The 14,583-nt window shown below is 49.5% G+C and overlaps 1 long non-coding RNA gene across 3 annotated transcripts in view; it reads left to right on the top strand.

Annotated features, from left to right (window-relative positions):
- The window catches only part of LOC139707247 (uncharacterized), a 177,031-nt gene extending 162,781 nt beyond the window's left edge, over positions 1–14,250 (top strand). For 2 of the 3 annotated variants that reach the window (XR_011708821.1, XR_011708823.1), the window contains exon 3: positions 13,422–14,250. This is a non-coding gene — a long non-coding RNA (uncharacterized lncRNA). Of the gene's footprint in view, positions 1–12,778; positions 12,996–13,421 lie in introns of all 3 variants that reach the window. The other variant, XR_011708822.1, reaches the window with a different exon arrangement.
- Positions 14,251–14,583: the final 333 nt, after the last annotated feature.

Raw genomic sequence — 14,583 nt, 5'->3', positions numbered from 1 at the left:
GGGGAATCTCTCCCCATGCCCCATGGGCGTTTGCTTGTGGGATCTCCCAGATCTGTTTCTTTGGAACAGATACAGCACCGTGGTCCAGGCCTGGGGCTGCCAGCCTGCGCTCTTGAAAGTTTCCTGGTGTTCTCATCCCCTCTTGTGTAGTCTGCATCCCCACTGAAAGCTGAAGTCTTAAAGATTTTTCTTTAATTATGTTAAGCTGCTGTTCACAAGTCTCCAACTGCTCTCTACTGCTTATTGGATCAAGTCCAAACCTCTCTGTGTGGGATCCAGACCCCTCTGAATCTGGCCTCCTCCCGCCCTATCCATTACTCTTCCTCTCCACCTCCCTCGCCCAAGCCCTCCTCCAGAGCCAGCAACGCAGGCAGGCCGCATGCGCAGGACTCCCAGACCTTCTCCTGCTGGTCTCATTGCTCCCCAGAAGCTGGCTCAGTTCTCGTCCACCTGCCTACATTTCCCCACCCTTCAAGGTTAAACTTAACTCCTTTCCTCATAAAGGCCACCTTGACTTCTCCTGAATAGGCCAGCTGTCCTCCTGGGCCTCTGGGGGCTCTCACTGCTGGAATCCCTTTTGATTCCTGGCTTGCTTACCGTGTTGCCAGCTACCCTTGTGAGTATCATCTCCTTGGTTACATCACACGCCCTTGGAGCAAAGCAGCTAGGTCTTGTACTTCTTTTTATTAACCCCAGCACTTGACCCAGTGTGGTCTGCTCACAGGTCTCCATAAATCCTTTATGGAGACACTAAAGTGGACTGTTCAGGCAAGCTTCCAAGTGACTTTTAGATTCAGCTATAGCATGGTCCCCAGATTGAAGATGGCAGAGGAGTTTTCTTTGGGGCCCTAGCCCATCTGTCCATAACAGGGTCACATGCAGAGCTAGAGGCTCTCCCCACCCAACCACAGCCCTGTCTGAAGAGTGTGAGGGGCTGGCAGGAAGGCTTCTCCTCCTTCTTAGTGTGAGGTTCTTATTCATGTCGCCAGGAATCTAGTCCTGGCTCTGTCTCAATCTGATCCCTTGTCCCGGCTGGAAGATGTTCTTTTTGCTTTATTTTGGCTGCTACTTTGACTACTCTGCTGCTTTCAGGTTTATGTGCTTAAGGTGTGCCCACAGGAAAGTTAGCCAGGATCTGTCACTGCACATGTGACTTCTTGCTTAGATGAGTAATTTAAGAGAGGTGCATATTCAGTTTCCAACTGGCATTATGCCTGTGGGGGCCAAGCCCAGCAGGAAACTCCAACTGGGACAGTCAAAATGAGGGAGATTTTAGGGGGGAAAATCCCCTCTGGGAAAACCAAGAAGGTCCTCTGAACTCACTGCAAGGTTCTTGCTGCAGGAGGGAGTTAGACACATCCAGATCCATTTCTAATCCAAGATCAGTTTCTTCTCTCAAAACTGACACCAAGCAACCTGGATTAGATGTTTGCTCACTCCAATCATAATGGCATTCTCCATGTCCCAGCAGGGTTCTGACCAGCTCTGGAGAAAAGAGCTGTGTAAATAGCTGTGGGGTGTGGGAGGGGGTCACATGCCAAGGTATTGTACCAAAACCAAATGCAAAGCAAGGGAGACCTCCATACAAACTTGGCTGGAGGTGAGCAGGCCGCTGACCACACCTTAGGAGTTTTTGTGCTTCATTGATTTTGACTCTGAATGTGTTTGTGGAAACAGGATTCAGTCTGTGACCCCTCAGAGTTTCCATCTTAGTAAAGGGGAGATTCAAGGAATTCCCCACTGTGGTTATGTGCTGCTACTAGAGGCACAGCTGTGTCTGCTGGACATTTTTTGACATAACTCCAGGGAGGTTTAGGATTGAATCCATCTTGGGAAACCATGGGGGCTGCTGATTCGATGGAGCTCTTGACCCTCTCTTGGCTTCTTTTCCATGAAGAGTTCTCCCTACCTGGTCTGAGTCAGAGCTTAACAATCCCAGAGTAAGCCAGGGCCTCAGAGCTCATTTAGTTCCCACAAGGTAAAGAGATGTCCACTCCCTAAGGTATGTCCAGCCCGCCCTACCTGGCCCTTCCCAATGGCGGAGAGAGGCAGTTCATTTTGAGGCCACCAATTCTGCTACCTCTAATTATGCCAATGGACTTCCATTGAAAACCCAAACAGGCTGTTCATAAGAAAAGTAAAACGAGAAAACTGTTTAACATCCCTGGTAATTAAAGAAAGGTAAATTTAAACAATGAGATGTTGTTCTTTTTCCCTAGCAAATTGTCAAAGATTTGTCTAAAAGGGCTCTAGCCTATTTATGGAGGATTGTTTGGCAATATACATTAATAGCTTTAAAAATCCCTACAACCTTTGGGTTGGCAAAGGCATATCTAGTGCCTCATCTTAAAGAAAGGATCATGTTTGTGTGAGGAGGGGTCGGCCATCGGGTCTTCTTAGCCATGATGTTTATAATAAAACATGAGGAACAGCCAAGTGTCTGAACACAGGGGTTGGTTGAGTCAGTGATACCTTCACCTAAGCCTTTCTTGGGCATTTGGTATCATTTAACTCATTTCATCCCTGTGATACTGCCATAAGGTAGGCCTGTTATTTTAGGAATTTTGCAGGTAGAGTGACTGAGCCAGGAGAGGTGAGTAACTCAGCAAGATGGTATAGGTGGCCCATGGCAGAGACAGGATGGAACCCAGGTGGCCTCTCCAGCCTCTTCCCCACTCTGCTCCACAGACTCTCGTGATAGACAGCTGAAGTGGAAAACATGCATGAAGTGGGATGGAGGATATGATCCCATTTTTTGTTTAAAACATTGAAGACTTCCAGAATATACATCACATTACCCTTGTAATTCAAAAAAAAATTGTTTAAAAACCCTATTTTTTTTTATTTACTCAATCTCTGATCTTCTGTAGCCATTACCCATTTTCCCACCTATTCATTCACCAGATTTTCACTGAGCTCTTCCTATAGGCTGGGCACGGTGCCAGCCACTCTGGTTCAGCAGGATAGAAAACTGGCCAGGCCTGGCTTGCGTGGGCTTGTGCCATGGGGAGATCAATGATAAACAAGTAAACAGACACCAGGGGCTTCCATGTATTGATGCCAACTGTGTGCTGGGCATTCCTGTAGCTGATGTTGATGTTTCTTGTATTGACTCTTTTGGTCCTTTGCCTAATTCCTTTAATAACTCTGGGCAGAAGGTGGCATGAATCCCCAAGGTCACCCAGCCAGTAGCAGTGGGGCCAAGATTTGTCCCCAGCAGACTCACCAGCCTGAGCCCCACCCTCCCTAATCTCTCCTCCTACCATTCTCTTGTACTCAGTCACACTGGCTTTCTTTTCCAGCTCAGGACTTTGGTGCTTGACGTCCCCTCTGCCCAGACTCCCCTCTCCCACAAGACCTCTGCCCAGCAGCCTCTCCTTGTGCAGCCCACAGAGGCCTTCACTGAGCTCCTGGTCCAGCGTGACTCCTGAAATCACTTTCCATCATAGCACCTTGTTAAACTTGCTTTGTGACCTGTCATGGTTTAGATATGAGGTGTCCCCCAAAAGCTCATGTGTGAGACAATGCGAGAATGTTTAGAGGTGAAAGATTAGATGATGAGAGGTTTCATGTGATTAGTGGATTAATCCACTGATATGGATTATTTGGGTGGTGACTATAGACAGGTAGGGTGTGGCTTTAGGAGGTATGTCACTGCGGGCATGCCTTTAGGATATTTACTTTGTCTCTGGTGAGCAGTTCTCCCCCTCTCCCCCTCCCTCCCCCTCCCTCCTCCCCTCCCTCCCCCTCCCTCCTCCCCTTCCCTCCCCCTCCCTCCTCCCCTCCCTCCCCCTCCCTCCTCCCCTTCCCTCCCCCTCCCTCCTCCCCTTCCCTCCCACTCCCTCCCCCTCCCTCTCCCTCCTCCTCCCCTTCCTCCCCCTCCCTCCTCCACTTCCATCCCCCTCCCCTCCCTCCCCCTCCCTCCTCCCCTTCCCTCCCCCTCCCCTCCCCCTCCATCCCCCTCCATCCTCCCCTTCCCTCCCCTCCCCTCCCCCTCCCCTCCCCTCCCCCTCCATCCCCCTCCATCCTCCCCTCCCCTCCCCCTCCCCTCCCCCTCCATCCCCTCCATCCTCCCCTCCCTCTCCCTCCCCCTCCCCCTCCCCCTCCCCCTCCCCCCTCCCCCTCCCCCCTCCCCTCCCCCTCCCTTCCCCCTTCCCTCCCACTCCCTCCCCCTCCCTCCCCCTCCTCCTCCCCTCCCTCCCCCTCCCTCCTCCCCCTCCCTCCTCCCCCTCCCTCCTCCCCCTCCCTCCTCCCCACCCTCCCCCTCCCTCCTCCCCCTCCCTCCTCCCCTCCCCTCCCACTCCCTCCCCCTCCCTCCTCCCCTCCCCTCCCCCTCCCTCCTCCCCTCCCCTCCCTCCCCCTCCCTCCCCCTCCCTCCTCCCCTTCCCTCTCTCCTCCCCTCCCCCTCCCTCCTCCCCTCCCCCTCCCTCTCCCTCTCTCCTCCCCTTCCCTCCCCCTCCCCTCCCCCTCCCTCTCCCTCCCTCTCCCTCCCTCCTCCCCTTCCTTCCCCCTCCCCTCCCTCTCCCTCCCTCTCTCCCTGTTTTTCTCTCTCTGCTTCCTGTTGCCATGTCCTGAGCCGCTTTCCGACCCCATGCCCTTCTACCATGACCTCAGGTCCAGAGCTATGGAGTGAGCTGTCTATGGACTAAGACCTCTGAAACCATGACCCAACATAAACTTTTCCTCCTCTACATTTTTCTTGTCAGAAGCTGACTAGAACATGACCATTATCACTATCTGACATTGTTTCACCCCCTGGATAGTAAGCTGCTTGGAAAACATGATCCTTATCCATCTTGTTCACCAAGTATCCCTAGCACCTAATACAGTACTCAATACAGAGTAGGTGCTATTAGGACAGGAAAAATGAAAAAATGATAAAGGATAAATGCAGCCTATAGTAGTAGTCCCCCAAGTGGGGTATGCATGTTGGAGGTCATGGGAGGTGAGATGATCCACTGCAGGGTGGGGAAAAAAAATAGGCTAGATAAATAGATAGGACCACGCATAGACTGGCAGATACAAACTTACATATTATCTACTTTTTTCTGTTTTTGTGGATGGCAGGTATGTTAGCTTCCCACTGTGGCACAATGCCTGAACTTAAAAGGAGGGAAGTTTTATCTTGGCTCATGGTTTCAGGCCACAGTTGGTTGGCTGTGTGGCTTTTGGGACTGGGATTAGGCAGCATCTCTAGTGGGGAGCATGTGGTGGAGCGGAGAAGGGAAGGAATGAGACCAATGACCCAGAGTCCCCTTCAGGGTCACGCCCTCTGTGACCTAATTTCCTTCAGTGGGCTCCACCTCCTAAGAATTCTACCATCTCCCAAAAGTGCATGGCTCAGGAAAAAGCCTTCAATATAATGGAACTTTGGGGGACATTCCAGATCCAACTATAGCAATTGGTTATGAATATAATTTATAAGTGGACAAATATGCATGTAAGTGCGTGTACTCAAATGTATGCTGCTAGGGTGTGTGGCCACTTTGGGGCTCACTGGCCTAGGAGAGGCAGATGAGGAAACAGGCCATTCCAATATGGCGCACTAGATGTTGCTAGCGGGGTGGGCAAAGTGCTTTGGAAGCACATGGAGGGTTCCCTCACCTGCCTTGGAGGTGTGAATATCTGTTTCAACTTCCATTTTTCATTATTTTGTTAACATCAGTGATTATTGATTTAAAAACTGTCTAAACATAAGTTCTTATTTTTATACCATTAAAGCAATTTGTAATTGTCCTCCTAAATGGTGAAAGAGAGAGTGATTAAGATTTCATAGTTAACTAGTTGGAGAGGTTACCTTCAACGAGTTCATATTAGAGCTGTTATTGAACTAGCATTAAACACCACAAAGCTGACCTTGTTTTCTGGGCTGCAAACTTACTCTGAAAAATCGGGAACTAGCTGTAACCTTCCACTCCAGTCTTCTAGCTAGTAAGGCTGGAGGGAGAAGCGATGGGACAACATGGGCTTGCGTCTCACTCTTGCTCCTCTTCTCTATGTGATTTTGACTGAGTCCCTTTCCTCAGGTTTTCACCTGCAAAATGGGTATAAGGATGCCCACCTCATGGGCATTGTATTGTGAAGATACAAAAAAAGAATCCTTGGCATTCAGTGGGCCTCTCTGAATATCAGTTCCATCCTGGTTCTTCTGCTTAAAGAGAAAACTCCATGTCTTTTAGAAAGGACCCCAACAGCCAGGTATAGTGGTGTACGCTTGTAATCCCAGTGGGTCAGGAGGTTGAGGCAGGAGGATCCCAAATTCAAAGCCAGCCTCAGCAACTTAGTGAGGCCCTAAGCAACTTAGGGAAACCCTGACTCTAAATAAAATACAAAATAGGGTTGGGAATGTGGCTCAGTGGTTGAGTGACCCTGAGTTCAATCCCTGGTACCAAAAATAGATAAATAAAAATTAAAATAAATAGGACCTAAACATTCCTCTTTTTCAAAACCATCAAAAATGTGCTTGAATTTTTTTTGTACTTGATTAAACTGAGTCATACTTAAATATGTTCTTTAAATCATTTCAGTTGATTTCATATAAACCACAACCATCCTTGCAGAGGCCATACTGACCCTTGATATTTTACCAGTGATACCATCAAGCCAACTCTTTTTTCTTCCAGGCCTTGACCTCAGATGATGCTACAGTTGGAATTCTGTAGTACAAATAACTCTTGTCTTCTGAGCGTGGAGGGCTGCGTTTGGATGGAAGCAGAGTAAATAGAGAGAAGCCAGGACCTTGGCTTGGGAACCACCTGTGTCCAGGGAGTGGGGCCTCTCATGAAGGAGGGTGGAGGGTTGGGTGGCTGGTTGGGAGGAGAGGAATCAGGTCAGGAAGGGGAGGACAGAGTTGGGCAGAACTCAGCAGATTCCTTGGCATGTGCTGCAGGATTCCCTGAAGGGCTGCACAGAAAAAGAAATGTGCTGTGTGCTTGGCAGGCCAGAAACCACAGAGAACCTGGCCAGGCTTATGGAGGATTTGGGAGCAGAAAAGCAGACTCCCTAGGTGGTTATTTATAGAGCCGGCAGCAGTAATGATCAGTTAGAAAAAATAAATTATAACTCAGTTGAACCTGAAATAACTTTGCTTTTGCAACCCTAGGCGTTCCACATGGGCTGTTCATATGCCACTCCCTCCCAGTAGTGTTCCTGGAGGCCAAGGGGTTGTCCCACGCCAGACTTGCTCTTGCCTTCCCAGAGTGGTCAAAAAGGCCAGAGGGAGTTTCTGGCTAGGGATGGGGAGCATCCTGGCTGGATGACTCCTGACTTTCCCCTGAACCTCCCAAGTGGTTAAGTTATCCCTCTTTCCCTCCATCAACGTGTTTATAACATGAGGCATAAGGTGTGGAATCCATAGCCTGCTGAGTCTCTGGCTTCTGCACACCTTGTGCATGGGGTGTGCACACGCTCATTGTCAGCATCTGTGTTTTGGCTGCAGCAAGAGCTTCTGGTTGCAATGCCTTTGGAGAAGCTGGTGGCTGACTCTGAGTTCACAGGGTTGCAGCCTTTTATTCTCCTTAGCCAACAAGCAAGACCATGCCGATGTTCACACTGACAGCTTGGCAGCGGGGTCACCTTGAGCTTGCCCAGCCCACCCCTTGGCATCCTGACACTTGGGCATCCATCCCGCTTCCCTCTCCCACCCATCTGCTCCTTCTTGTCTATTCATTCATTTGTTCTTTCATTTGATTTTCCAATCAACAAACTTTTATTGAGCGTCTATGATGTGCCAGGCATTGGGGATGCAGAAATAAAGGGTACAATATAGAGGCTGCAAATGGTGGCATATGAGCTGGATTTGGTCACAGATGCATTTTGTTTGGCTCTCAACATAGTGTCTGAAATTTGAGTTTTCTGCTGACACATAAAAATGGACCAATTTCACAGATCCCTTGCTTCTCCCTGAAAATCTGAAGATCCGGGCATACGTGCCAGTCACCATGCAGTAGTATTCTCCACACAGGCAGCTGCCCCCACTAGATAAGGGCAGCTCCTCGGATGCATCATATAGCCTGTGACTCTCTGTGACTGTCCAATGCCAAGACAGTCACCTCCCTTGACCCACGAATCAGCTGCTTTACCTTTGGATGCTACCTGCCCGGCCCTGTGTGCAGTCTCCAGGCTGAGGGGTTTTATGGTCCAGTGGGGAAACAGGACCGGAGATCACTGCAGCATATGAAAAGTGCTATGAGAACAGTGAATGTCGGGAGCATGGGGAAGAAAAGGTTAATTTTGACATGAAGAGTCGGGTTTTGAAAATTCAATGAGAACATGGCAAGAGAACCTGGTTAGGTGCACCCAAGGCAGAGGACTTGGCTTGGACAGATGGCATGAGCAAACAGAGGAGCCCCTGGATGGAGTGAGCGAGCCTCAGCAGAGGTGGGACGAGGCTCTTTCTCTTCACGGATGATCACAGCCAGCCCTGCCAACCCGAAGCCAGAGGCCCAGGTCCTTCAGACTTCAGCCTGGTTCTGCAGTGAGCCCCTGAGTGGACGTCCCTCCCCAGTGCCTGATGGGTGGTCCTGCAAGCCATCCCCATCCCATCTGCCAAGATTTACCAAAAGTAACAGAGCCCGGCTATTCCTCTCTACCCAGCACAGTACACAGAGAGAGAGCGAGAGAATGAGAGAGAGAGAGAGAAATGACAAGGCAGGTCACAGGTCTGTCTCTACCTTCAAAGGAGAATAGGTGGCCCTGTGTGCAGCCTGGTGAGTGGACAGGCTGACTGAGGCTCTGTGGCCTCCTGATCCTCCCTCTGCCTCTCTGGCACCTTTCCTCATCCCTGGAGACCAGCATCTTGGAAGCAGGGGTTCCTGGGGCCCTCTCCTTTGGTGCGCTCACACATTCCTTATAATTTATCGGCAGATGTCTCCTCAGCTGGCATCATCTGCCCAGATCTGTCTGCTGAGGGGTGACAGATGGAGACTCCAGGCAGCTTCTGGAAGATTCACCTTAGAGAGTTCACAGGCGCCTCCAAATTCTGTAGAGCTAATGCTGCGGCTGGTCCCTTCCACACCCCATCCTGGGCACAACCTTGGTCTTCCTTTCTTCATTTCCTTCTCTGCAGCCTGGAATCCCCTTTCTGCATGTTGAAGTCCTTCCCTTCCTGAAGCCCTGGATGTAGGATGGCTCCCTGAAGTTTTCTGATTCAAGCAGCCATGGACACCCATTACACCCCAGCAACAGTGCCAGAAACAGAGCACTCACCCGGATCCATCCACGTCTCAATAATGCAGTATTTCAGAGCCAGAAGAGAGCTCAGCCGCTGAGGATGACCTCATCCAGCACCTCACTCTGTTCCCCACATGTCCCAACCTGATGTGTTTCTTATCTGGCAATGAACTCTGACACATAGCAGTTTCTGGTGCCTGTGATGGATTCTCTGCCCCTGGCCAGAGCGTGCGCTGCTGGGTGGCAGGAACTGGCTGCCACACTCTGTCCTCCTGAGAAGCAGTACAGCTCTTCATCAGACTGTCCAACTGTTAGCAGCCATTTGCTGGACTGAACTGAGCTCTTGTAGAAAGGGGTAAATTCACTCTTTGCATGAGACTTGTCATTGTTAGCACTTACCGAAGAGTGGCAAGAGTTTTGGAATGGGTCAGAGGAGAGGATGTCTGTAACACAAGGGGACCGTATGGCCAAGATGCTTGGAGTGTTAAAATATGGTCAGTGGGAATTATGTGCATATATGAATATGGCATAATGAATCCCAGTGTTAGGCATAATTATAATGCACCAATTGAAAAAGATCTTTAAACAAAATGGGAGGAGTTGGGCTCTGTGGCACACACCTGGAATCCCAGCAGCTCGGGAGGCTGAGGCAGGAGGATGGTAAGTTCAAGGCCAAGCCTCAGCAACTGGGAGAGGCCCTAAGCAACTTAGCAAGACCCTGTCTCAAAATAAAAGATAAAGAGGGTTAGGGATGTGGCTCAGTGACTAAGCATCCCTGGGTTCAATCTCTGGTACAAAAAAACAAATTGGGGGAAAATTGGCAGTGCAGCCCACCAAGGCTGTAAGGGAGACCTGGAGCAAAGGGAAGAGTGTGCCAAGCCTTCTGGGCATCACACCTCACTCTTAAGGCCCAGTAATAAGAAGACACCTGGCTTCTCTGAAGTTCCTGTCTCTGGGATTATCTATCCAGAGAATTTGGGCCAGGAGTGGAGGGCTCCCAGCTGGTTTTCTCCTGCTCACCCTGGTTCATTTCCACTGAGGGTCCCCTGAGTTCCTCTGGGCTTCCCATGGTGGTCTTCTCCTGAGCTTTCTGCTTGGGTTACTGCCTGTGGCCTTTTCTCCAGGCTGTCACCGAGGTTCTGAGTGTCTAGTGCCAGCATCCCAGGGCTGCTGCTGTTAGGCTGGGGCTCCAGCCTGGTGTCTGGAGGTTCTAGGAAGTTTTCAGAGAGGCAGCAGAGCAGGACTGAGCGGAGATGCATTCCCTGAGAAATTTCACCTATTTTGATGGCTCCCACGCCTGCCTGGTCTTATTATGAACAGCATTCAGTAGCAAGGTGTGGTCGTTTCCTGTGTACAGAGTTTCTGCCTGTGTTAACCTCCTTGATCCTCACAAATACTCAGTTCTAGGTATTAACAACTATCCCCATTACAGAGGGAAGCCACAGCCGAGGTTTGAACCCAAATATCGTGACCCTAAGCATCTCTTCATTCCCTACACCTTGGGAAGGTAGAACAAGGTATAGAGCCAAACTGAAGACACCTGCCTCACCTGGGTCCTTTCCATATGAAAGGCACAAGAGTGGGGAAGGGATTCAGCACCTCAATCCCACAACTCCATCTTCTCTCTCCTGTCATTGAGAACACCAGCCTGAGGGTACACTTTCCTCCTTCCATGTCCTGCTAAAGTTCAAGGAGTCCAGCTCCTTCTATTGAAAAGGAGAGAAATGAGAAAAAAAGGTCTCGAATTCCAACCTTGGGAGCCACAGTGCAAGAAGACGCATCTGATGTCGTCGCTTCTCTCATTCTTCTGTGCATTCATTTGTTGACTCAGGCACATGTAAAGAGAATGTGCTGTGTGCCTGGCACTGTTCTAGTGCTGTCATAGCGGTGAACAAGAAAGATAAAGCCCCTGCCCTCTGGAGTACACATCCTAGCGTCAGGTGGCGGTGTGCAAGCCAGAGATGAGCACACTGTCTCCAAAATGCCAGGGGCTATAAAGACAATGGAGTCAGAATGAAGCTGCAGGAGGAGGAAGTGGGGACCAGTGGATGGACGCTCCAGAGAGCTCTTGGGGAGATGTATGAGCTCCAACTTGGGGTGACAACCTGATGTGAGAAAACTGAGGGCAGCCGTTTTCCAGGAAGAGAGCCCAGCACAGAGAAAGTTCCAAGGAGGACTAGGAGCGCAGTGTTAGGAAGCGCTGTTCTCCGTGGTGGGTAGTCAGTGTGCATCGTCACTGTGGTTCCGCCATACTGTACCTAGCGGGAGGAGTTATCCAGAGACCCTACATGTGTCTCGTGAGATTTCTGAGAAAATCAATTCTGAGGTCGAGGCCCACAGTCGAACAGACTCGCGGTTGAACTTGGAGATAGCCAGGACCTGCTTTGATTACTACTTTACTAAGAAATGACCATGGGCATGCCACAGGTGCTCAGGCATGGAGCACAAGAAGGAGAAGCCTAAATTCCCCATCCCAGAAACTCTTCACCTTGTGACTCCAGTAATGGCAAAAATATGGTGGTTTTCTAAGCATTCATATTTTGATTTTTGAGAACAGAGGGTTTCTGGTTTGGGCTGTGCTATACGCTCATGGTTTCTTTGAGCAAGTTACTTACCCTCTCTCCATTTAGTTTAATTAACATTATTTTAAGTGGAGTAGGTAGATTAGATAAACTCTAAGATTATTCTTAATCTTATAATGAATGCATTGAATGGTTTTTGTGCGGCAAACTTTTCTGCCTCCACTTTGGGTGAGCTTAGCATAGCCAGGTGAGAGTGAGTCATTGGTGGTTCCTTTCATGTAAGGCAACTACTACAGAACTCTTGGTGCAGACCAGTGGCTCCCAAAGCATGTCTCTGGATAGCACCTGGAAACTTGATAGACATGCAGATTGTCTGCCCTCACCCAGATCTACTGACTCAGGAATCCTAAGGGTATACCAAAAATTTGTGCTTTAATAAGGCTTCCAGATGATTCTAATGCATAATAAGTCTAAGGACCACTCATATAGTGTGTGATTTAATATTTGGAACTCCCAGAGGTAGATTTATACATTCTGTTCACTATCACGGTCACATCACCTGGTTGCACTGTAGGATGTTTATCCACCTTGTCTTGGCACACAGTCCTGTGGTTGGTATGGAGGAGGAAAGCTCCTGTGCTGGGGTTGGGCCCAAGTGATCTGCTTGGTGTCAGGTCTCACTCAGATGCATGCCCCTGATGGAGCAGGTACTCCAGATGGACACCTGCTTGGAGGGGAGCCCTGGCAAGGGGTGACTCATCTCAGAAGCTTGAAAGAAAGTGCTGCTGAGTTTCTCCCATGGAGACAGACTTAAGTAGCGCAGATTGTTGATTACGGTTAGTTTTCATGCATTTTGAGAGTATGCAACTGTCCTGGGTGCCTAGTCTATATGCACCTGTATTGTGAAAATCGATGTGATGAAAGGTCATGGATCTCCCATAAAACACAACCTGGTGACCCCGCTGTACACTGAATTTGCAGTTCTGGTCCAGTTTGGTTTCCTCTACTCATAAACTAGAACGAGGTGACTAGATGATCCAGATCACCTAGCACTGCCCCCTATTTCCCCTTCCTGTCCCTCTCAGTCTGGTGTCACGGATTTGGCCCTGCGTTGCCCACTCCTGCTGCATCTTGTCCAGTGGAGGGACAAAATGTCCTGACACCTTCCTGAAGAATGGGGAGAAAGGAGGTCCTGAAACCAGTACCACCAGAGGCGAGGACACCACGCTTGGGTGGCTCACACGGCACCAGGAGCCTCGGGAGAGCCGGAGCAGCAGGCACATGGGCGGAAGAAGGGTAGAAGTAAGTTGGTTTTTCTGGTAGGGCTTAGAGGATGGCCAGTAGGAGGTGGGGGTTGGGAAGCAGGGCTGAGGCCCCTACTGGGCCAGAAGGCAGAGGCAGGGAGTCAGATGGGCAACCCAGGAGGTGACAGGGTATGGCAAGGAATCTGAGCGCTCTGGCTCAGGCTGGACTTGCCTCTCTGCCGGCGCCTTCTGCCCTCTTTCTGTATTCTTTCATCTCTGATAAAGTTCCATCCCTGGCTGCATCCCTCCTGCCATCCTAGGGACCCCTCCACTCCTGTTAACCTGGTGTGCTCTGTCCTCAAGCTCCTGCTGTATCCTGCCCACTCCCAGTCACACTCCTGATTTCATTTCTAACCATTTCTGACACGAGGGGAACAGGAGAACAGTAGAGTCCAATTGTGATAAGTGCTCTCCCTGTTTGCAGATAGCAGCAATGACTGAGGGCACCTACATCAGCTCCTGAGCAACCCACCCGGAACCAACTGAACAGAGGACAGCACAGTGGGGTCTTTCTCACTTTGCAACCGAAAGAGCTGGAACAAAGGACAGAGAAGCCAAAGAAGCAGCATGAAACCCAAAGCTGTCACAGAAACCCTGGAGCATTGTCCAAGGAATTACGACGTTGTGCCAACGGCTATTGTGAAAAGAGAACACTGGATCCCACTGGATCCCAGCATACCTGGATGTCACTCTTCATGGGACTTGGACCATCTTTACCTACCTTTGAGCATCTAGTCCTGTTTCAGCTGTGGGAGTTCTGGTTGACCTTCCCTCTGAGGGAATGTTCACTCTGTCTCCCTTGAAGGTCTGGATTCAAAGGTCTTAACTGAAACTGGGTCACTTAGGCTAGAAGCATCTCTCGACATGGCTGTTTCTCAGAAGTGGTCAAGTTCATGGCACACCTATTTCCTTTGCCACCTGGGGTTCATTTCTGACAGATGCTCCCTGGCCTGGTCAGCATGTCTCCCGGATGTCTCTTTCTCCCCTCTGTTGCCCATTCCACATGATACTTGCTCAGTGGTGACACTGTCCTCTCCTGATGCTTTGATTGGATGCGGGGGAGAAAGTATGGTTTGCTGGCCCTGGGGTCTTGGGGTCTTGGAGGCTATGGAGCATGGACAGAAGGTAACCGTGAAGGAGGCCAGCCCTGATGGCCCGTTGTACTCTCATGACTCTTACCCTTGCCTTCTGTGTCTGTCCTAATCCAGGATAGTTGTGCTTTTCTTTTTCCAATTAAACATAATTACTCTTCATTCTCACAAAGCAGCTCATGCTTATCATAAAAACATCAGAAATATAGAAAAATAGAAGAAAAAACTACCCCAATCCTACTTACCTCAAAGACAACTATTGAGTCATTGTAGGTATAGAGTATTATATATATATATTATGTGTATGAATATATGAATAATGTAATGTCACAATATCACTTATAGTCTTTGATAACACATATTGTCATTTAGTGTCTTATCTTGAACTGCTCTCTACAGTAACAAGCTCAGCTCTGCAGCAATTATAATGTGAGTGTACTCAATTATATAGATGCACTATCATTTATTTACCTAATTTCCTATGGGTTTTTGTTT

This window comes from Marmota flaviventris, chromosome 10 (assembly GCF_047511675.1).
Source record: "Marmota flaviventris isolate mMarFla1 chromosome 10, mMarFla1.hap1, whole genome shotgun sequence".
Lineage (NCBI taxonomy): Eukaryota > Metazoa > Chordata > Mammalia > Rodentia > Sciuridae > Marmota > Marmota flaviventris.
This window is presented reverse-complemented; position numbering and strand designations above follow the sequence as displayed.